Below are 23660 nucleotides of genomic sequence, written 5' to 3' on the forward strand. Positions count from 1 at the left end.
CTTTGGGCAACCTGGTCTGGTGGGACGTGTCCCTGCCCATGCTAACGGGATTGGAACTGGATGATCTTCAAGGTCCCTTCCAACCTAAACCATTCTATGATTAATCAGTACCGGCAGCAGAATTTCTGTTTCTCGCTCTGGTTGCTATACTGAAACAGCTGGAGGGTACCCCATCTGCCAGAGGGCTGCCCGTGCAAGTGACATTTTCTGGAACGATGCTGCATCAGGAGACGTTGCGCTTGACTGGTCCCCTGGGTTTTTATGGCTGCTGTAGCCCCTCAGAGTACAACAGACACAACCTGTGCTCCCACTGTCCTTCCAAGGCTTACAAACTGCATATTTGAATATTTTTCATTCTAAGGTCTGTGTTGACATCATATCCTAGAATCTACAATGCCTCAATGTCCCTTGGTGGTAGTTATCTTTAACCGTCCTCACCAGCACAGGAATTGTCCTGCTTTGCTTGGCCACCTGAGCCCCCCCATTCTGTTTCATTCTGCGACATTGTAAATAGTAAATAAATTCCCGTGCCGGCAGGCAATATTGGGGAGAAAGCGCCATCTCAGTGAAGTTTAATCATGTCCAACTTGTGTGGCTAAATTTGATGTATTTCACCAGTTTAGTGGTGGTAATGCTTTGCAATCCCAGCGCAGCGAGACTGTGCGTGATTAGTGTGATCAGTCACGTCCTGGCCTGGCAAATCCTCGCCTGGAACCCAACCAACATGAAAATAGGAAATAGTTTTTTCTCTTTTTCTCTTTTACAGATATGTTTTAAAAGGAAATGTCTGGTTGTCCTAGTTCAAGGATAGAGAGAGTTGTATGTTTGTGCAAAGGTCTTTTTATATTTGAATTACTTTAGATATTTTTAAAATGTTTAGGTTTGTAAATGCTTGAGTATCATCTTTTTATGGCTGCTTCTCTTCCGCTCTTTAAATTAATTTTCTTCTATCATCATAAAATAGATTGGATAGGGGAACATTTCACTTAGCATCACAGTAGTAGCTTAGATTTTTTTCCATTTTGATGGTACAGATCTTACAAAGAACCTTTTCTTGATATTTCTATTTGTAGCATTCATACAGATATCTTACTTGCCTGACATTTAAAATAACACTGCTTCTACTTATTAGTGTTTTATGTTAATAAATATACTCAGTGTCAGCCAAATAAATTCGATGACAAAATACACCTATTTCAGTATTGAAGTGAATAGTTAGTTTTGCAAAGATCAGAAGAAAAATATTCAGGAGGTTTTTCTTTCTTGGTTATTTACAGGGAAGTCTAAGCTGGACAATTCCATCAGATTTCTCTGAGGTTACCAGTCAATAAGTGTTTCTAGTGATGTCCTGTTTCTCTGTTTTAATTCTGGAAAACAAAAGCAAACCATGATCTTTTCATTTGCCTCCAAACAACAAGTGCTACATTGAAAATACACAAAGTGAATTGGGTTTGGTGTATGTTCTGACTTTTTCTTTCTTTCTTAATAAATAGCGACAGGGAAATATCTTCTTATTCTGTGTATTTTATTACGCTGATGACAAGATGAGGAATTGAGTCAATTTTAAGCTCCTTTTCCAAAGCAGATTTAGTGTTTAAGAAAGTTGCCAGAACTTCAACCTTAACACTTACAGTCTTCCTCCTGTAACAAAAATGTCTTACGCACATCTTGTGTCAATGTTTGGTGGTGAAGGCAACCCAGGCTGAGGGCTCCTGTGCAGATGTGGAAAAGCCACCGCGAATTCCCTGTCCTGTCCTTGACTCTGCTCTGTGAAAAAGTTGTTCGAAATTTGCCTCTGTGGCTCAGCCTGCTTACCACATCGGGACAGGTGATGAATAAGGAGCGACTAGTTATGGTCTGGAAAATGCTTTGAAGTTTGAAATACAATACTGGTATAATTCATGATTAATACTAATCATCAATTTTGTGGTTTTGTCTCCATGGTCTGTTTAACTGCTCAAAATCTCGCTACTGAAATTGCATTGGTTAAGTGCTAGCCCAGCTTGAGCTTTTCTCTTCATAGCATTCAGGTCAATACTGAGATACCAATTTCATCCTGAAGCCGATAGTAGTCTATGTTACAAAAACCAGCAATTTCAGAAAGAGGTGGAGATGGCCACCTATCCTTGGCACATCAGAAGATGCACTGCAGACTGGAAAATCAGTGCGTCAGCAGGGGACGTAAAAGTGGCGTATAGTACCTGCGGAGCACAGAGCTGAGGCTGTGATGCTGGAGATGTGGAGGAGCAGGAGGAGCTGTAATCTGTGCGTGAGTAGGGGGAAAACCTCATTGACTTGCAGTAAAGACCTACCCAGGTCTGGCTTATTTTATTATTATGAGGATCCTCGGCTGAGTCTCTTGCTTGTGCGCCCAGGAGGGGAATCTTGTCCCTGAACAAAAGAATAGAGAATGTCTCAGTGCAGAGTCTGCTGTTCCTGAGGAGGGGGATAATCTGGGCTTGTATTCAACGTACATAGTGAAAGCTGCTCAGAGGGCAGAGAAAACAGATGTTGGATTAATAAGCAAACTCTCAGACTCAGGTCAGCTGTCCCAAGTCTTAATCTGTCCATAATTAATGTCAATTTGTGCAAAGAGCATTTGTTTATCAGAAGGAGTAAGTGAGCCTGGAGGAGTGGTTGGCGGAGGGGAGCCATGAGGAGGTGAAGGTGTCCTCCTGCCCTGGCTCTGCAGAACTCCAGCAGAAGACATCGCTCCTTGCAGGAGAACGATGTTTCCAGGCTTTGGAGGAGAACACAGAGTGAGTTCTTCACCCCCTGTGCTGCTGACTGATGTTATTTCCCGTGATGTTTTGGTGATATGCCAGTCTGGGGAATGAGTGCCGTGATTCCTTCTGAGCACCTTGCCCAACAGAATAAGGTGGCTGAGGTTTGGCTTTCTTCAGGAAAAAAAAAAAACTTGAACAAAACAACCCCCTTCTCAACTCCCTGCTTCTTTTCATTGTGGTTTTCACCACGCGAGCATTCACTTCATTCATTGCTTTTTTACCAAAATTGGCCTGAGGATTTCCTAATGCCATGGTTCACAGAATCATAGAATAGTTTAGGTTGGAAGGGACCTTGAAGATCATGTAGTTCCAACCTCCCTGACATAGGCAGGGACACATGCAGCTCTTTTCATCAGGAATAGTTGATTTTCTTTACTTTGCTACCCAGATGTAAAGCATGACAACAAGATTTTAATTCTGTGAAATCAGAGTGTTTTCGTTCTTTTAGACACATTGATCTCCAGTTTAGATTTATTTGGCTTCCAGGTCACTCAAATACGTGGGTTTTTAACTCACTGAAAAATTTAGAGATGGTTCTGAGATTCCAATTCCCTGAATTTGGGGAGGGGAGATGGATTTACTGCCTCCTGTTCATCTTCGCCTTTATAAAATTTAATGAAGAAATTCTTAAAATAATGTTTCCACTGCAGAGGTTGGTAATTTGCTTGGAATAAGATCCCTTGGTCTTGGCTTTTCTGTATCACTTTATAACTCTCTGAACTTTGAAAGAGAACACACAGGCATAAAGTAATCACTTTTTTTCTTTCTTTTTTTTTTTTCCCCCTGGCTAGAGTTGCACATAGAACTATGCCTGAACTTTTTAAAATGTATTTTTGCTTCACAGAATACACATGATAACTTTCCTTGTGATCCATGGAGCTGCTCTAACTCAAATGGAATATTGGTTGTTTCAAAAAAAAAAAACCCAACCCAAACCAATAATCAGATATTCCTTATGACTGGGGACAAAATAAGTTCATAAAATGAAAATGTGACTCTCTTAATTTCATCTGACCTACTTAAAATATTTTTTCAGTTCATCTGAATTGCAAGGGTAAAATTCATATATATGTTTGTCACTGTAAAAGTATAATAAACTGAAACAGTGCAAAAATGAAAAAAATCACTCAAAGCCATTCTTTTACACTTCCCAGTCACAATGAATAAAAATAAAAATTTCTGCCATTTTTCTTCATTTATTGGTTATTGTTCTGAGTAGTGACACTGCTTTGAAAGTGGACCATAAATCGCTAGTTTCAGTGCTTGCAGCTGCTGTATGTCACAGTACATCTCTACTGGTTTCAGTTTGTGTTAGGCAGAAAAAACAGAAATACTGTATTTTGCAGCAAGACAAGAAATTTTTATCCAATAAGATTGCTCTTATGTGATATTCAGGAAAGAATTTGTTCTGCATCAAAATGCCTCAGCTATGTATTAGTTTGTTCTTTCCCTTATAAGAGAAGGAAAATGTTCCAATTCCCAATCCAAAATATCTTGGATGTATCTTCTTGCATTCAGCCTTGATTTATTAGTGCCTGGTGATTTATTAGCCCGTTGGCTCTCCCCTCCCCCTTGCTCAGGTAGTAACCCCGATCAGTTCCAGGAGCCCTTTCCATAGGATGATGTTTACCTTTTTTTTGTTGTTGCACCACCACGCTGGCTTATAATTATCCTGTGACCAGCTGGTGTGGCCACGTCTTTCTTCTCGCCCGTTTTTAGCTGATTAGGGCCAAGATATTAGAAGAACGTCTCAGCAATATGTCCTATAGGAATGAGTTTGTACATAATACTTCAACATCGCCTTGCATTTCTGTTATCCCAGTCCTCCAGCCATCCAGTCCTCCTGGCACGGCACTCGGACTCTCCTCTGAGTTCAGGATCCCTCTCAACTTTGTCTTATCGATAGATGTCAACAGCATGCTGTTAGCGCTTGTGCCTTATCAATGAAGAGCTCTGGTCTACGAGTTTCGCGCTCCCTTTTTGAAAATGAACATTTTCTACGCTATGCCAGTAGTTTCTGTGAGGATGAAAAGCTCCTTTTCTCACTGGTGGAAAAAGAATGGGAAGTGATATGATCCAAAATTCGACCGGTGCGATACAGGGCTTGTTCTAGGGGCGGGAGGGGCAGAAAAAGCAGTTTAGGTAACGCAATCCCCTGCAAGAATGATCTTAGTAACAGTGACTTGAGTGTAGGATCCTCGCTGTCAGCAGCTTGTGCCAGTCCTGAGGAGGTACAAATGACCACCAGCAGCTGGGGAGGGGCAGCGGGGAGGTGTTTGGCCGATTAGGGTTGTATTCCTTGGACTTTGGACCGCTCTGCAGCGGGGCGTAAGACAAGTCGCTTCGCCCTTGGGAGGTTTATCCTTCCATCTGCAGCTTGGCCAGTAGTTCAGGTTTTGAATGCTTTCAAGCAGGATTCGTCTCATATAAGAAACAAATCTGCTGAGGGAATCCCATGTTTTTCAGATTTTTTTCACAGAGAAGGAAATAAAGAGCCGGCACCTCTTTACTGCATTGACCTCGAATGTTTAATGCAGATCTGGAAACCTCAGATAAAACCCAGCATACCAAAAGGATCTTCCATGAATAACGTTAGTTAATAAGTCTTGCCCTGGTAAAATAAAACTTTCTCCCTTCTGTTACATAACGGATGAATGTTTTGTTGGTGAATCAGAAGCTATTGCCGTCTCTTCTTTTCTAAAAGTCTCACATGCATCACTGAGCCCAGAGCTATTATAAGCAGGTTTTATCTTATCCCATATGTTCTGCAATGCAGCCCGGCACCTCAATAACATCTATCGCATTTACTTAAACCTTTCGCAAGTGTCCTTCTGTGTATGAGCTCCGCTAGCTGCTGTCACGGTGCTCAGCACGTGTATCCCAAGTTATTTTAAACCCTCTGACTACTGACTGGGTAACCTGTGCCTGGGGCTTCCCTCTTGGAAGCTGGGAAAGAAGAAGGAGACTCCCTGGCCCCAGTAAGGTTTGCTGTTGAAGTTTGTACCGATGTCCTTGCACTGTTATCCCTGCTGGGAGTCCCCGCTATCCCCAGCCTATCCCACCCAGTCCCCAAGTGACCTGCCTGCTCTAGGGTTGGCTGTGTTTTTCAGAGAGCAGCATCTTCTCCATCCCAAAGGTGCTCCCCCAGGCTGGCAGTGGGATGGATTAGGGAGTCAGTGTGGAAACGAAGAGTTGGGTGAGGAGCATGAGTCTTTCTGACCTGTAGGACTGCCCATAGTGATACTTTATAAAAATAATGGGCACACAAATACAAAGACTGGCTGGGAAGGTGTTAATTTATAGATGGGGAAAACAGGAGCTCAAAAATGAAGGGAGGTGAGACTCTTGCCAGAGTAAATTAGAGTGAAGAAGTAGAAAGGAGCAGTATTTACCTGGCTTTAGTTATAGAATCATAGAATGGCTTAGGTTGGAAGGGACCTTGAAGATCATCAAGTTCCAATCCCCCCTGCTGTGGGCAGGGACACCTCCCACCAGCCCAGGTTGCTCACAGCCCCATCCAGCCTGGCCTTGAACACCTCCAGGCATGGGGCAGCCACAGCTTCTCTGGGCAACCTGTGCCAGTGCCTCACCACCCTCAGACTGAAAAATTTCTTCCTCATATCTAATCTAAATCTACCTTCTTCCAGTTTGAAGCCATTCCCCCTCATCCTGTCGCTACACGCCCTTGTAAAAAGTCCTTCCCCAGCTCTCCTGTAGGCCCTTTAGGTACTGGAAGGCCGCAATAAGATCTTCCCGGAGCCTTCTCTTCTCCAGGCTGAACAGCCCCAACTCTCTCAGCCTGACCCCAACTCTCTCAGCCTGCAGTTCTTCTGTTTAATGTAATCTAAACACTTTAAAACTGCTCTTTACTCCTCTTTTCCACTAATATCTCTTCCTTGCCGCTAAAGACCACTGTGCCAATCCTCATGCGGCAGAGGTTAAGTCCTTTTGCCTTTGAAGTGAGTAAAATAAGGTTTTACTTTCCCTGTTACTTCCTCGTTATGTCAAAAGAAGTGTTGAAATAGCTCTTTCCTTGCTCTGGATGATAAAGTATATTATATGGTGTTTGAACATTAATAGGCTGTATTATGCTGATTCATAGGCATTTCCAAACAGCTGACTCTCAGCTACATACGGTTCCATACATACGGGCTGTTGTTTATGGAAATGCTTTTACTTCTGCAGGTGGCGAGGGAAAATAGATATTTCTGGAAAGTCAGATTGGTTCTTGCTGTGTTATGGATACTTTAGGTAGTATTACTAGTTTATATCAGGTAATCCAAGAATACCTCATCACACCTCATCTTCTCTGTGGGACAAGGCTTGCAAGAAATAGTATCTCTTACGAGATCACTTGATACTCTTGGAGAAACGGGCAAGCATTGGCATGCTATTCTTCCTTCGCTTTGCCCAGCCGTTTCAGGAGGCTATTGTGGCTGCCCCAATTTGTCACCTTTGATCCCTCTCAGTCTTGTTTTCATTTAATGTTTCTCAGGTATTGATTTAGTCTCTGGTCATATTATCTTTTCTCTGTCAGCACAGGACTGTTGCACACTGTCCCCTTTACGAGTGTTATGTGCTATCGCTAAGTGTCTCACGCGGTTGAACTCATTGCTGGGAAGTTGCGTTATCAAATCTGAGGATCCATCTTTTTTTTGTCGATCTTTATTCCCCTTTTGTGTTATCTTAAATATTTCCTCAGTCTCTTTGGTGTTTGTATCTGCTTTGTATATCTGGACTGTGTCCGTCTATCAACCCCAGCTTTCTTTTAGCTTTCTATGGAACAGAAGGCGATGGATTGAGGGCAGGTCCTGGAGGCAGAAGGTGTCCAGAAACCAGATTTCCCTGTGAAATCTGATGAACTGCAATAGGTACGGGAGCTCATACTTCTTTTAAAACGTGGGAACATAGTTAAGCAGAGCAGAGCCTACCCTCCTCCTCCTCGCTCCCAAACAATTTGTTTCCCTTCCCTGGAGGAGTGGAGACACCTCTCTGGGGAGCGCTGCTCCCGGCTCTGAACGCAAATGTATCGGCAATAACGAGCAGCTCTGGGAACTCACAGAAATGGATGTACCAAGATGTGGAGTGGGTGGGAAAGCTGGAGGCAAGTGCCGATCCTGGTTTGCACAGGGAAACTCTGTGCCCTATGAGAACAGACCAGGCCGGGGGGGAGACAGGGTGTTTTTTTTGGTGGGAACCTGAAAAGCAAAGAAGTTTGTGCAGACGCACGGCCAACGCAGGGCTCAACAGGGCAGTGCTTATGGTAGTGGATACCCTGAGTTATTTTTAAAAAAGCGTGAATAAGCATACTGTTAGCTTAAAATCAAGGTGGGTTGGTTGTTTTTTTTTTAATACTGATACTGGCAATGTACATTGTAGCAGCCTTTTTCTGCTGTAGAGATGTGATTTGAGATGTCAGGCAACTTACCCTCTTAACAGTATTTTTCAGTTCCCTTTTTCGGCTCAGCTGCTGTATTGTGCCCACAGCCCAGTAACCCACCCGCTCTCTGCCTGCCAGGCCATTCTTCATGCTGAATGCATGTGGATTTCCATTCTCTAAATTCTTCATAGAAATTCCTATTCCGTTTAATAATTCATATCCTCATTAATCTAGCCTATCGCACCGTATTTTATAGCCATTAAATTCACTGCCTAGGAACACGTTACTTTGGAGACAGCTCCTGTACGTTATCTCGTACCACAGATAGGTATTACAGACAGGTGCTTCATTCCACGTAATGAACAAGTGTCTGTGAAATCTCCGCAAACCCCATTGCAAAACTGAGGTTTGAAACATCTTGACCATAATTACTTCAACTTCAAAAAGTCGCTATAAATCCTGCTTTTATTTGTTCTTCCCCTCAACGATCATCTTTCTGCCTACCAGCTGATGCACGTGCTTGGCCAGCTCTGCTCGGAAAGGTCTCTCCCCGCAGGTTTTCTCACCCATGCTATTGTGAGTGCCCCCAGCACCGCAACAAGGAAGAAAAGCTGCAAGGAACCAACACCGTGTTACGCATCTAGGTCTCCCTTCCATGATTGAGACTTTCTGCTTCTCATGTGAAGCTTGCTTTGCTTGAAAATTATTCTTCAGATGTTTCCAGTGACGTTGACATCTCCTCTGTCTCCTCTGCCTCACCCCTGCATTGTGCCTGTTGTGATACGTTGCTCACACTCTTTCCAATCGTTTAAACCTCTTCCCTCTGTAAGAGTGGTAGTTAAATCGTTATTTGACCGGTGCTTGCCTTGACGGCTCTGTGCAGTTTTTGAAAGGCATCACAGCCTAGGGATCCCGGTGGATTTGGGTGACATTTGAGCAGTTTAACTACAAGCTATCTTATAGGGATTTGTCAGCTGGTGCGTTGCTAAGGCTTTGCCAGCTGGAGTCCAAAGGCTGTGCCTGATTTACCAGCAATAAAACCCATCGCACCAGCCTTCATCTTTCTTGGAGAGCGCCTGAGAGTGAAAGAGAGAGCGCGAGAGGAGTAGCTGCACCTATCGCTCTCCCCTCTGTCATTAGGGGTGGAGGGACCACGTGCTGCCTTCATGATGCCGACGCTCACCGCTTTAACTGGCTCTGCATTCGGCAGGGCGTGTCTTTATGCAGCTGACAAATTATATGACAGGTTAAAGATTATTCTAATCTGCTCTACTACTCTTCTGGAATAAGCAGAGAAGGGAGCATTTACCATATGTGCCGTGCTATTCTAGCTAGCGTATCAAACCTTGTTTATCTGTCGCCTTCACACCTCATGTTTTTCTGTGATTCAAAACTGATTTACTGTTAACTGTTTACAGTGATTTGAACAAGAGAGGCATGTAAAACAGACAGGAAAAAGGTTTAATTGCTGATTTCCCCTGTTCTCCTGGGGTAGTGTGTCTAGGATTCCCATTTGAGTGATTAAGGAGAGACTCAAATGGCCCATGTGAGCAGACTTTTTTCCTGACTACCTCAGCAATTGCCCTTGACAAGAATCAACACCATTGGACGTCCCAACCTTCAGACTTTCCTATCCCATTTTTTTCTTTCTGCAGTATAGACTGGAGGGATGACTCATGTTTGAGCTCCGGCATTAGAGACTCAAAAGGGTTTTGAGCAGGGCATAGTCTGTTGCAGTGCCGGTGTTTGGATTCCTTTTAGTACTTGTTTTAGGAAGTCTGTTATAGGAAGCATTTAGGTGATATCATCCCACATCTTCCTCCGTAAGGTCTTGTGAAAAGTTTACATAAATAGGCTTTGCCTTAGCGGTCCGGCATTGCCTCCTTAGGAACCTGGAAGGGCTGACTGCTCCTTATCTCTGCGCGGGCAGGACGGGGAATAGCGTGTGCAGCCTGCGCAGGGAAGGGTGCTCATTGGCTTTGCAATGAGTCACGAAGACTGGTTTAAAGAATTCGCGCTTAGTAATGCGACAGCTGTGTGATGATGGGGTATGGAGCAGGGAAACAGCTAAGGGGCACGTTAAATCACATGGAGGAAAGCAGATCTTGGCTGGAGATAACCGTGTTGGCTTTCACCCATTTTTGATGCAATGAAAGCTGTGTTGACCTGTCTTACTGGTTCAACACCTAGATTCATAGTTGGTGATTCAGTACAGTAGATTTGGAGTTGATGAGGTAATTCACAGTTACATCTGAAGACCTCTGAAGGAGGAGGGGACAAAGGCAATGTGGATAAATGACACAGTGAGAACCTGTTCTAAAAACACTGTGGTTGAATTGTTTTGTGCAGAAATAGCATCACACAGCCTTCCCTTTCAAAGAAGGATAAGAAGGTGGGAACTTTGGAAAAACAGCTCTTTCACCCAGTCATTTGTCTGGTACTGATGCTTTCTCTCCTGCACGCTCTGCCATTTGATTTATGAGTTTGTGCAGGCAGTCTCTGAAGTGCGTGAAGGGTTGGGGCAGCTGTGGCCTAGAGCAATAATTTCTCTCTTTCTCTGCATGACTGCCTGCCTGTCTGTTAGGGGGTTCGTATAAGAACATATTTCTCTAAAGGCAGAATTGAGCAGCAAGTAATTGGTCTGGTTGGAGACGTGAGTTGGTCAGCTTGTGGAAAGCAGAGCTAGGGGACAGGGAGAGTAAAATTCTGTACCCCTTTTTCTTCTACGCTGGTAAAATTGGTGCTTCAGTGGTTGTTGTTTTCCTCATCTGCTCACTGTGGGTCGGTGATTCTGCATCGAAAAATTTTAACGTTGGGCCTGAATTTGAGGTTCGTAATTCAGCTTGTTGTCTTTACGTTCCCACTGGGACGCCTTGTCGTCTTAATGATGTCGCAGAAATGCTGTGTATCTTCATTGCCCAATGAGAAGACGGACACCTCTGTAAACTTCTTGGGGATCTGCAAAGGAAATGCAGAATTACTATTATCTATTGCGTCTTTGACTTTATAATTTCAATCTAGATTTCCTGCTTCATCCATAATCAGGTACAGATATAACCAGATTCACAAGGAGCAGCTTTCTTACTCTTTGTGTAAGTTTGATCCCATCCCTGGGTTCAGCGCATGCTCACTGGCACCATGCTGATTTGGAAACCACTCCTCACTGGAAGTAGCCAGGTTGCACTGTGTTTGGGCACATTTTCTCTCTCTAAATACCCTCTAGTTGTGCCTCCAGCAACTACAAAGGCGCTTTGCCATACACAGGTATAGCGGAGTGGAGCGTAACCCCTGATGCGGCATTGAAAAGTACTATTTCACTACAGAAGATTTTTCATGTTTTGTGGTCAAATCCTCCTACAGGGATCTTCTGTGTACTTTGCAACTAAACCGCTGCTTTCTGCAGAGCAGCAGCTCGTAGGGAAGAGTAGAGCGAGCTGAGGCAGTGTGTGTGCAGGCAGCCTGGGAGAAAAGCGCATATAGGAGTTTAAATAGCTTATGAAAATATTTGTCACCAGTGCAACATGATGCTTCTCAAACTGGATTATGATAGGAGGCTAAAAGTTTGCTGGTTTTCTCTTTGGTTTTTTTTGTGTTTTGTTTTTTTTTTTTTTTTTTTAAACTAGCTTTTTTTAAGTAGACTCAATGCAAAATTAAGTAAAGACAGAAAAGAAATTAAGCTCTTTGCTGGTTATGATGTTTTAGAAATTCTTTGGTGCATCCCAGCCCAGAGAAATTACCCTCTTGTTGGCAATGATTAACAAGAAACTCTTGGTACTTCTTTTTAATAGATGTGGGGAAAGCAGTTTGAAGATGCATTTATTTTCTTCAGTCTTTGGTGGAAAAAAAAAGTTATTTTTTATTTCTGGTTAACTTTTTCATTTCTTGTTCCTGCCTTCATGTCTGTTTTGTCTTTTTGCTGTGCTTTTTTTGGTGCAGCTTTTAAAATTTAAGTGTCCCAAGGAAGAAATGCTTGGTCAAATTCTGTACTGAGTTACTTAGAGAAAAAAAAAAAAAGACAGAAAAGTATATTGACTTTGTTGATATAAAGCTGGATGTTTATTGAAGTAACCCACCAGCAAAACAACAGAACTTTATCCTGTTCTCTTTGTTCATTTGCAAATTGACTTGTCTAGTTACAAGGCTATGTAAGTAAAAGAGAGCAGGTTATTTTTCAATTGCTTTTAATTCAAGGCAGAGGATCCAACACCTGCCAGAGTGGGGAGATCAAAGCAGTGCTTGTCTTTTGGTGAAAAGGTCAAATCAAAAGTGTGGCGTAAAGCCTAAAAACGAGCCTCAGATAACAAATAATAAATAAATTCTGGCTTTACAAAATTATCCCTTTTCTTCATCCGAATGTTCGGCTGCGCTGACACCTCCAAGCAGATCCTTAAGCCCAAGAGCAGATGTTTTAATGCTCTTACGTTTGCTTTCTCAACGTGACGCGTCAACAGCGAGTTGCAGCCCTGCATTTACATTGCAAGCGCCGGGCTGCTTCGGGCTGGTGACTTGCTCTTTGACCTCATTCTTCCTTTGAACCTGGTGCCGCGGTGCCTGCTCGCCAGCCCTGCCGAGGCACCGCGTCCCTCAGCCCCTCCGCCTCTTTCTCTTGTGACCTGCAGACAAGAAAAAAGCAGGCAAATTCCAGCCTTTCAAGAAGCTCTTCGGCAAGAGGAAGAAAAGAGAGCCTGCCTCAGACGGCGAGGAAGCCAAACTGAAGCCCAGCCACTCCTTCGGCAACGTCTGCAACGGCACCTTCTCCTCCGATGAAGAGCCCAACGGTGGTCTGAGGTAAGCTCGCTCGAAGGAGCCCCTTCCAGCGCGAGGCTTGTTCTCCCTGCTTTTAGTGGAATTAAATTTAAATTCTGCCTCTGCTGAGTGGAAGCAAGTCACGCGCTGCTTTTTAGGGAGCGGGGGCATCTCTGTCCCTCCTCTGAACATGACACCCGCTGCTGTAGACCCCAAGGTCTCGCTTCTTGCACGTGTCGCTTACTGGGTCTGTGCGCCGGTGTGCAAAAAAGAAATCCCAGGGTGAGTGGGAAATGGATTTGAATCTGGCTCTGTGATTTAACAGAACTCCATGGTGAACACCTGAGCAGAGGGACTAATGGCATCCCTGTTCTTAAAACTGGGGAAAGGGAAACCTGAACGGGCTGCTACAGATCCTTTGTTGCATACTTTTCCCTGCAAGGTGGTATCTCTGGGTCAGGACAGACACATCCTCTTTCAGTCTATCCCGTACAGGTTTTGCATTGTAATTTGGGTCAACAAACAGACTGCCTTTATTCTGATCTGATTTAAAGTAGAGTAGAAGAAGCGCGAGAGGGGAGAGGGGGACCTGGATATCAGATCGTATTCCAGTGACAAGGGAGGATGACAGAAGGACAGGGTGAGAATTTGCTGTAGAAATGATGGGAGAAAGAGGCTGCACAGAATTAACTAGTGAGCAATCCCTAAGTAACAGAAAAAAACCCAAACCAAAACAACAAAACCTCACCCCAACAACAACAAAAAACCAAGACAAGATGCACAAACTAATTAGGTCAGTAATACTTATTTCACTTTCCAACTGAAAGTCTCAGGTTAGTTGACTCCTTGTCAGAGCCTGCTTCTTGGGAGAAAAAGGAACTGTTTGCGCTGGGGAGTGTGAGTAGCTGAAAGTAACAAAAAAATCTGAGAGGACCAAAAAACCCACGCCAAATTCCTCTGCCTGTGGAAGAAATGTGTATCAGAAACATCACCCTGCACCATTTTTTCAATGGTGCAAAATCACAGCTGTGAAAATGTGAATTTTTTTTTTTTAATTCTTTTTTAAGCTTCTGCATTTTTTGTTCCTTTCTGTGAAATTCTGTAAGATCTAGGTTTCCCCTTTGCTTTCTGCAACACAGTCTTGTGCACCTCTTTGGCCTGCCCCAACTTTTCAGAAAATCAAGACTGAGCATAGCCACGCTGTAGGTGGAGACGTGACTGCCTGCTGTTGCATTGCATCGCCTGTGTACATGACGCCGAGCGACTGTAGGGAATTGCAGTACCTTTTGCCTCAAGAGCAAACTAATGAACTAAGCAAACTAGGCAAAACAAAGGGCATCATCTCGCTATCAGGGATTTCCCATTCAGCGTAACTGAAAAGTCAGTGCTGCGCCCAGAAACAAACAGTGATTTGGGAACATGTCCAGTTCCCCAACGGTGAAGTGAAGGTGTGGCAGACCCTTGTGAGACTGTTAAATGCTTGCATTTTTAATGTATTAATTTTTCTAATTAATTAAGGCATTAAATGTAAGTCTCTAGTGGAATAAATCAGGCTGCACAATTTAAATCACAGGGGATTAGCAAAGGTGAAGGTTCCCACGACTCATTTTAAGTGGAACGTTTCTTTCTGCGCTTGTGATTAGTGAGAGGTGCGTCCGGTTTAGCCTGCTGGAAATACTCGGTCAGAGCTCTGTTTTCCCTGTCAGGCTTCGTGGTGCAAACGTGGGTGGGATTTGATAATAATTTCCAGTTTGCAGGTAGCCTTTGCCACGTTAGTCACCCTACAACACGCATAAGGCGTTCAGTGTGGGGCATTAGATTGCTTTGGCGAGCTTAGTTTTGCCCCCCCCCCCTTTCTGCGTTCAGCAGTGTGGCTCCCGTCCGTTATATTTTTTTGCCTTTAGTATGACTTCAAGTGTTTATGAATTGAATGCAGAGATAGGCTAAGTAAAATAATTTGAACAGTTGTTTACAAGCCGTCTAACAGTAAATACATTACCATACCTTCCATTATTCCTATAGAAAGGGACCAGAGCAAATATAAATAACTGGTAGTATATTTATATAACCAAAATCCTGAGTTGTTTTATAAAACCATCTGCTTCAAACTCTTTAAGAATGTACAACGACTGTATACATACCAAAGCTTAATAAAAGTTCCAATTGTGCAACAAAAGTCCGGGGACGCTCCCATTCCCTTAACAGAGCTATATTTCTTCATCAACCTTTAAAGTACATTTATTTGCTGTCTGCAGATGTTTCATGTGGACTTTTTGTGTTGTTTTGAGGAGGGAGAACTTATTGCTTTGAAGATATTAAGGAAGAAAGCTGCTGCAGGGAGGTAGAGACAAGAAAATAAATGAGTGTAGGCTACACAAGGGATCTGTATGGCTTCCGAGACCTAAGCTAGTATTTCACCACGTGCTGTATTGGCTTACAAGGCTGCTCAGAGCTAGCTCCTGAATCTCTAATGGAGTCTGCGCCGACTGGGTGATGCAGATGTACCAGGTGCAATTTAGGCAATCTGCATACGGTGTAGATTGACTATCCGAGTTGGGAGCAGCCCGAGAGATCTGCCTGTCCATCCTTTCTTTACAGCTACTTTCTGGATTCACCAGATGCAAATACCTCGCTTGCTGTCCTGATGTATGCACACTTCAACCTATTTATTCATCCACGTTGTTTTGCAATTCCCAGCTGGGAGGTTTGCTTCTGCAATTTGTCTTGCCCTGCCTTGTGAAAGGCTGGAACTCCTTTCCCCACTTTTATATTGCCCTTCTTGAGTTTATAAAGTTAAAACTGTATTCATTAACTTTCTGTCTTAACTGTATGAGCTGGGAGATAGAAGTGCTTGTTACAAGACAAGTTAAATTGCATTTGTGGAGCCTCACTAAATTCTCCAGAAGCTTCTGTTCTGAGGCTACGGTTTGGCACTTTATAAGATTTTGGATTTGTCTTATTTGTCACAGTTGACGCTAAGCAAGCGTTGTGAGCACGTACCTGAAAGGGCACCTGTGCAGAGCCCTACAAAATTTTGTCATTCTGGGTTGATGTGCAGAGGCAGTGGGGAATAACATTTTTCTTATGAAGGGTACAGTAGGTGCCTTTACTGGGGTTGAATGCAATATTTCAAAGGACCTGGAATTAGACCTGTCAGGTCTTCGAGACTACTCAAGTGTGACAACACTCATCTTCTTCCAGTGAAAAGTCTCAGCAAAGTTTAGTCTCTTGAATGTGCCTGTCCATGAAATGAGACCCCTTTATTTGCAAATCCCCATCAAGTTCCGCATAATCCCTGTAAAACTGTTCTCAGGTCACCTACGTAAAGTCATCCTCATTACGAAGAAATCACCTAAAGATCTTAGTTCTCTCTGTATACTGAGGAAGACTGCTTGCGAAGAAGAAAACTGAGAGGTTTCCTGTCTCATCAACAACTTTGCCCAGTGTTTGCTGAACCTTCATCAACATGAATTGCCGTTGGATTCGACCATGAAGTCACCCAGCTCTTTGCCTAGTAGAGCCGTGCTAAACTGTACAGATAATGAATTCAGCTTCTTTTTCTGCATGTGGACACCACGTGCAGAAGCAGTGTGATTTCTCCAAATATCTTAGTTCTTTGAAAATGCCTCATTTTGGCAAGCAAAATTGGTATTTGCTATTCAAGCTCTACCCACGTTGCACTTGATCAGATAATTCAGAGAGATCATATAATTGCACTGTGTCACTTCCATGATTGTAGAAGGCAAAAGCATTCCCTCGCAAATATGAAGTTTGATTTCTGGCAAGTGTACCAGCGAAACTCCCAAATTACTTTCCTTGACAAGTGTCCTGACATTTGTCCAGGAAACTTCAATTCTAGAAATGTAAACTGGGAATATACAGAGCTGAAGGAAAATCTTTCATTCGTTTTTGTAGTATTTGCCCAGTGCCTGCACTCAGACAGGTTTTGCGCGGATTTAAGGCAAGCATTTTGCACAGTTCTCATCACTAGGCTATATAGATAAGCAAAATAGGCAATAAACTCTTTATGGACCAAAGCCGGGGCGAGGAGCATGATGTGTTCCCAAGGTGCGTCAGGAGTTTTATTGCTTGTGACGGGAAGTTCCCAGGGGGGAGGCCCCAGGGTGGCAAACCAGGACACAGTGCCAAAGATGCAGCGCAAGTCAGGACACGCATCTGGATGAAGCTGCAAGTTGTATGAGCGGCAGTCTCCTGGTGAGAACAGAAGTCTGCTGAATTTCTCCAGGCAGAGTCCACCTGCCAACGCCAAGAGTGAATCTTTCCGTTGGAAAAGAACCGAAGAAGGACTGAGGAGAGGGGAAAAAATGCATTTCATTGTCATCTTAAGAGGCCTTCATTTAGTAATTTGTCAAAGGTAATTTTTATCAGAGGCTGGGTGGGTTGGGCTGTTTCACTGGTGGTTTGCACCTGAGTCCAAATGCCACAGACAGTCTGAAGGTGGAAAGGAGACTGTGGTTTCATACCAGCCGTCAGCTTTTATAGTGCAAATTTGGATTCTCCCTGCCACAGAGAGGCCAAGAGCAATGGTGGAAAGAATGTCAGTGATGAATGGACAGGCCTTCCATGGGATGGGGCACCTGCACAGCATGTGTTTTGGTAGATACTTGGCCGCTAGTGGCCTTTCTCAATGTGTTTTTTAGAGCACAAATAATATGATCAAAATTTGATCAGTCAGTTGAGTTGTGGTATCAGCCATAAATTCCAGACAGCTGTTGTTGTTTATCTAAGAGGTCCCTGACCTGTAAGGTATACGTTTTAATTTTACATTCATTTTGAATTCTGTGCCTGAACGGCCACAAAGGGCACAAGCACACGTTTTCGGGCAGAAAAAGGATAGGAAGCATAGCTATCAACATGGCTGAATCACAATCTCTTTAACGAATTGAAATTTGAGAAAGAAGCCTATAGAAAGTGGAAACAAATAATGAATTGCAGAGGGATGTAAAGGATAAGGAGGAGGCATTTTATGAATTCTTTACTGATAGGAGGAAGACTAAGCAAAGAGTTAGTCCTCTGTAAGCCAGGAGGGAATGATGGCAACAAGTAATGCCAAGAAAGCCACAGTGTTTCAGTCCTTTTTTAACTTTCATCTTCATACAAAAAGGGGGGAAAAGAAGAGGAAAAAAAAAAAAAAAAGCAGCACTAGGTGTGTTTCCGACATTAAGTCTATTTTTAGCCTGTGTGAACTTTGTTACTGTGAATGCAATTTATATTGGGTTTATGCATACACAGATAACAGGAGCATCACAGCTTTGAGAACATGTACAACAAATAAAATGCAGCTGCTTCTGGAGGGCGCAGATTGGGACCTGTAGTTAGAGACAGGAGAGTTTTGTTCAGTGCTCAGCCACCCTTTCTGTGGTTGTTCCCAGCTAAGTATTTACCTCAGAAAACAAAATTATTCATCTGATTTTCTAAGCAGTGCACTCAGCTTGGGAATTTCTGCAGGTATTTGTGGTCTTCTACTCCTCCATCAACAGCATATTATTGAAGTCAGATCTAGGAGGTGATATGGTTTATTCACTATTACTCATTTCTTGTATCTCCATTTTAGTTTCTGAATATTTCATTTTAATTTTGCATTTCGTGTGAATGAGAACAACTCATCTGCGTCAAATATGGCCTTGGTTATGAACTGCTGATCAATGGCATTCTCTCTCGTCGTCATAGAGACTGGCCTGAAAAATGAATGTAATTATATTTTCCTCATCTCTCAAGTGACTCTTTTATTATTGCTCAGGTAATTACCTGACATGCACCTTGAAAGAATATGTGGTGATTGATTAAGTGAGGCAAAAAAAAATATATATATATCAGGAGAAACTGCTTGGTCTCTTTCTTTCTGGACTTCTCGTTGCCTCTTCAGCAACCCCATCCCCTGCTCTGATGGCATGTTCACCTCACAGCTCAGACTTCCACTTCATCTCAATGGACAATGCGCTTCTCCTGAAAAGTGTCTCCCATGTTACTTTGATGGGGGACAGTGAAAAGAGTAGGACAGATGTTATGCTCGTCTTTTCTTCATGTTCTTGTACTACCTGTAACATCAAATTTGGTGCATGTGACAGCAACAGGACATGAAGATTCACATTCCTGCTCCAGGCCACCTCAGATATTTCACTAAAGGCTTGATCCCAAGATGCGGTCTGTTCTCGGCATCTCATTTAGACAGACTCTTACAAAGCAGACACATCAAAGTAGTTGCTGGCACACAATCTGCCCCAAAATTTCCAAAAGCAGCTCATGATATTTTCAAATCTTCATGAAGTGAAGGCTTGCTTTTACCTCCAACTCAAACTTGCAGGCCTAATGTATAAGCTTTTAATGTCTGTGTATTGTTTTTTCTGCATGACTATTAAAGCTCATCTCATGAAAATGATTCACCACCGGTTCAGCTGTTCATTTTCTAAATTTGAGAGCAGGGAGGAGGGAAACCCAGCAACCTATAAATGATAACTTGCAAGAATCTGCTCTGTTAAAATAGGAAGAATAGGAAAACTTTATTTGTTGTATTGGTTTATTAGCCGCTAGTATACCTATACATTCGTAAATCTCTATAAATTGAGGTGTTTGCTAAACATGAAAACAAACAGACCTAGAATCACAGGCTTTTGGTTTTGGGTCCAAGGGAATGTCCTGATTCCTTCTTGGCCTTCTTGGACAATTTCAGCCACTAGTACAAGATAACTTCCCTATGTCACATCCAATTTTCATACACTGGGCAAATTTATTTTTTTGGTTTTTTGCTTATCAGCCTGATTTGTGCAATTGGCTTTTGCCAGTCTCCTAATTCCCCTTGTAATTGCCTCATTTTGAGTGCCTTCCTGACTCCAGGGGGAGTGCCTTGGTGCAGAGGTATGCACCTTCTCCTGGAGCCTTTGTCTTAGCATCACTCTAATTTCAGTAAGTATGTCTTCAAGCTCAAGCAGAACAAAGCAACATATGGACATTATAAGGCTTTTAGAAACAAAGTGTGCTTGTATTTTCCTTACTTGTGTCAGCCAACGTGAGTCCAAGTTTCTTATTTCTGGGTTACGAGGTGTATTGTGGGAACAAAGGGGTGTTCCAGGACAGAGAAGGCTGTGGCAAAGAGCAGCTTTTCTCTCTCCAGTTCTTCATTTGCATGGATCTTTTTGTAGGATTCATTGCAGGTGTTGGTGAAATTAGAGTTGTAATTAGAGTTGTTTCACCTTTTTTTTTTTTTTTTTCTGTTTCTAGCGCAGCTAAGCAGCACACGGTAGGAGCCACAACCATTGTATGAGTGGTTATTTCTGACATGTCCTGCATGGCATGTGGTCAGGGCGAAGGAGTGGGGAAAGACTTCCTGAAATGGTCCTGGGTGTCTTGACAGAACATAAGACTAACATCATGCTCAGCATTTTTGTTGATTTAACTCTTTCTTGACAACTCAACTCTTGCATTCCTCCCTCCTATCACCAACTTGTTTAAGTCTTTGTGCTCCAGAAGCTTTAGGTTATAGCTTTAGGGTATATGAGCTAGGGCTTTTCACCACCTGTTGCCGTTTTACCACTTACTAGAAATTTGCACTAAATGCCTTCAACTTGCCTTTTTTTTTTTTTTTCATCTGCTACTTGAGTGCAAAGATGCCTCATTATGTACGCTGTAGTGTGTACATGATCCTGAGAACTCTTCAGTAGGCTTTCTCTCTGCAACAGCCGTCAACATTTTATACCAGGTCCCACTCTGTCTGTCTCCTTTTTTCCTTGTCTTTTATCCTCAACCCTGACCATGACTAGCTTCATTTTCACCTTAGTAATCCCAGAACTTTTTTTTTTTTTTTCTTTAACTCTGATATTCACTTCTTCCATCATCAACACTGTCTTGCTTTAGTCTCCCTGAAAGATTAGGCTGCCCTGCTGTCCAGTGACCCTCCTCTCCCTTGCCTTCCTTTCAGATGTTTTCATTGCATTCCTCCTCCTAACCATCAAATACTTTATTTCCTTGCAGATTCTGCATGGCCACTGCCTTTTCTGCAGCCGGTAAGGTCTAGGGCTGGACTTCTGAATCAAGCAGAATTGTGACCTGTAGTATAATGCGCTGTCTTATTTCCTCTTCCCTTCCCTCCTTATGAGCTAAATGCAATCACTATTCCTGCCAAGGCTAACTTAGACTTTTCACTTCCTTTTCACTACATTTTGCCATATTTTAGAGCAAATTTTGCATAAACATATGCTGCTGTTTGATAGAATAGTGTCGCACGCAGAGGATTGCCAGGTCACGTGTGAAAGTTGGACCATTTAGAGCCCTGTTCCTTCCACTAGTCTGCATATTTCTATGACAACTGGTGACTTGTCCACAATCCTCAAGCAGTGTTAGGCATTCACTTGCAGAATTACTGGAAGCCAGCGATGCTTTTCTGTGCTCTGCATACTGAGACTTTCTGAGGTCAGAGGAGTTAGTGAATAATTATATATAATTCACGTGTCAAGAATTATCTAGTCCCACTCCATTAGCTTCTAGTCCAAAAGCAGCACAGGCAGGGCTGCTCCCTCAGGGAAGGTGAGTGGGACAGCAAGGGGGATCCCACAGCAGGGTAGGGGTCTCGTCACCTGGGGCTTGGTCCCACAGTATCTAAGTGAGGCAAGCAGGACAGATTCTGGGATGGTGGCCAGGTCCAACCAGGAGTACAGATAAGGTTATATCTGGATTATAAGGCAGGTCTGAAGCTGCGTGAGGAAGCTAGACAGTAGGTCAGGGTCAGATCCATAGATGACCCCACAGGTCCACAGTGAAAAGACAAGGCCAAGGACAAGATGGGAAATCGGTCTGCAGACTGAAGTCTGATCGTAGAGCTTCACGGCCAGGCACAGTTGTGGCTGAGCTGGAGATAAGCACTCTTCCAGCATAGCTCAAGCAGGGACCAAAGCCTCAACCGTGATCTCAAATGAAGCTTCTGGTCCCATGTGTGTGCATGGAGGTCCCAGGGGAGGCTGGTCAGGGATGTTAAAGCTTATTAGTGCACTCACGGCCCTGACACTTACTTTTTATGCTCTTAATGATCATTATTTTAGTTAGATTATTAGCTTTGTGTAAGATCTAGTTGAAGATGTCCCTGCTTATTGCAGGGGGGTTGGACTAGCTGACCTTTAAAGGTCCCTTCCAACTCAAACTATGCTATGATTCCATGACATCTTTTGAAATGAGCAGGACTAGCAACACAAGGGGCTGCAGGACAGGTCATTGGCATCAGTGGGACTCTGGTGGCTCATAGCAATGGGACTGTGCAGCTTTCCCAGAGCTAGTGCCCTGAGGCTCAGCAGTTCCTGAAGGTCTTATAGATACATCTTTAGACTAAGCACAGAAATTATCCTTAAATTTGCTTTATGAAAAAGAATCCTTCAACTACCCTGCTAAAAAAAAATCTCCCTTTTGCCTTTTCAGCTTGTAAGGACCACGTTTACGGGTTTGTTAATGCAGTGAAGCAACGTGCTGTCTGAGCACAGTTGTAACTCAGAGTTATGTTGCTGCATGAACAATATTCCCCATCCAGGCACGAGTTAGAACCAAAATTCACATTCCAGCATGACAGATGAAAGAGAAGACACTAAAAATACAGCTCAGAATTACAATCCATTTTCGTCCATTACAGTATTAATGCATCTCTGGAATGACTAGAAAATGCAATTTATGTTTTTCATCTCAAGCTGCCCTGGGGACATTCATGAGAAATGCAAAAGGTTAGAATCAGATTTCTCTTTTAAAACAAAACATTAAGTAAAGGCATCCTATCACTGCACTTGTCATTTCCCTGGGGCACTGTTCTGGGAGGTGACTCTCAGATGTCTTTGAAGGGATTATACTAATGGTCAATACCTAGGTAGAACAAATTCATTCTGGCTTTGCATGCTTTGTGAATTTTTTAGTGTTAAAAATGGCTGTATGTTTAAAAGTTGGCTCTGTTCTCTAATGATTACAGAAGTGTTTTTCACTGGAAATCTAGAAGAGTGAAAGTCATGAGATTGGGGTTTTTTTGGAGTCGATCTCTACAAACATGAAAGAATGGAACAACTCATTCTTTCCCTTTATTTTCCAGTTTCTATTTCTAACTCTTTAATATCAGAGTGGGAGGAACATTTATGACACACCGAAGAGGCAATTGGTGGTGTGAACTTTCTGTACTACAGTAACATGCTGATAGGGGATTATGCAAGGGCTGAGAGCTCAATGTTCCCTGCTGGAAAAATTTCCCCTTTTCAAGGACCCCACATTCATCTTTGAGAGGAAAAGTAGCTCTGGAGGAAAATGGGGTCTAAAACATAATAGCCACCAGGTAAACTTAGCCTCGTTTGCTGGGCTTCATGGGAGAGGAGTGAGACTTTTCTTGTAGGCTCAGGGTGATCCCATTCTGCTGTGAGGGATTTGTTTCACATTCCTAGTCTCTTAGCACACACAGACACCTCAGCAAGTGAGTAATGGAAAGAGGGTTTACTGCACAGAAGTTTTTTCAAGCCAAATTCACGCATAGAAACATTAGATCTATGATACTTCCAATATCTACGTAATCTATTTTACCTGTGTTTTTCTGGGACTTCTTTCAGAAGTCTGAAAAAAAACAGAAGTTGCTCTCCCTTTCCAGGGGAATTAATTTATCGGCCCTTAGTTAAACAAAGAGTCCGAGAAACATTCATTCTGTGCAGAAGAAAGCTAGTCAGGGATGAGATGTGTCTGATGCAACTCTTTTTTTACAGCTAAATACAGTTAAACTT

General features: G+C 43.0%; 1 protein-coding gene across 1 annotated transcript in view; it reads left to right on the forward strand.

Annotated features, from left to right (window-relative positions):
• Positions 1-23660, forward strand: part of CRACD (capping protein inhibiting regulator of actin dynamics) — a gene marked incomplete at its 3' end in the record, with an annotated part of 75048 nt that overhangs the window by 20998 nt on the left and 30390 nt on the right. Inside the window, exon 2 of the mRNA XM_082482829.1 lies at positions 12786-12954. The remainder of the gene's footprint in view (positions 1-12785; positions 12955-23660) is intronic.

This window comes from Vanellus vanellus (genome assembly GCF_965231255.1).
Source record: "Vanellus vanellus genome assembly, chromosome: 4".
In the NCBI taxonomy this organism is placed as follows: domain Eukaryota; kingdom Metazoa; phylum Chordata; class Aves; order Charadriiformes; family Charadriidae; genus Vanellus; species Vanellus vanellus.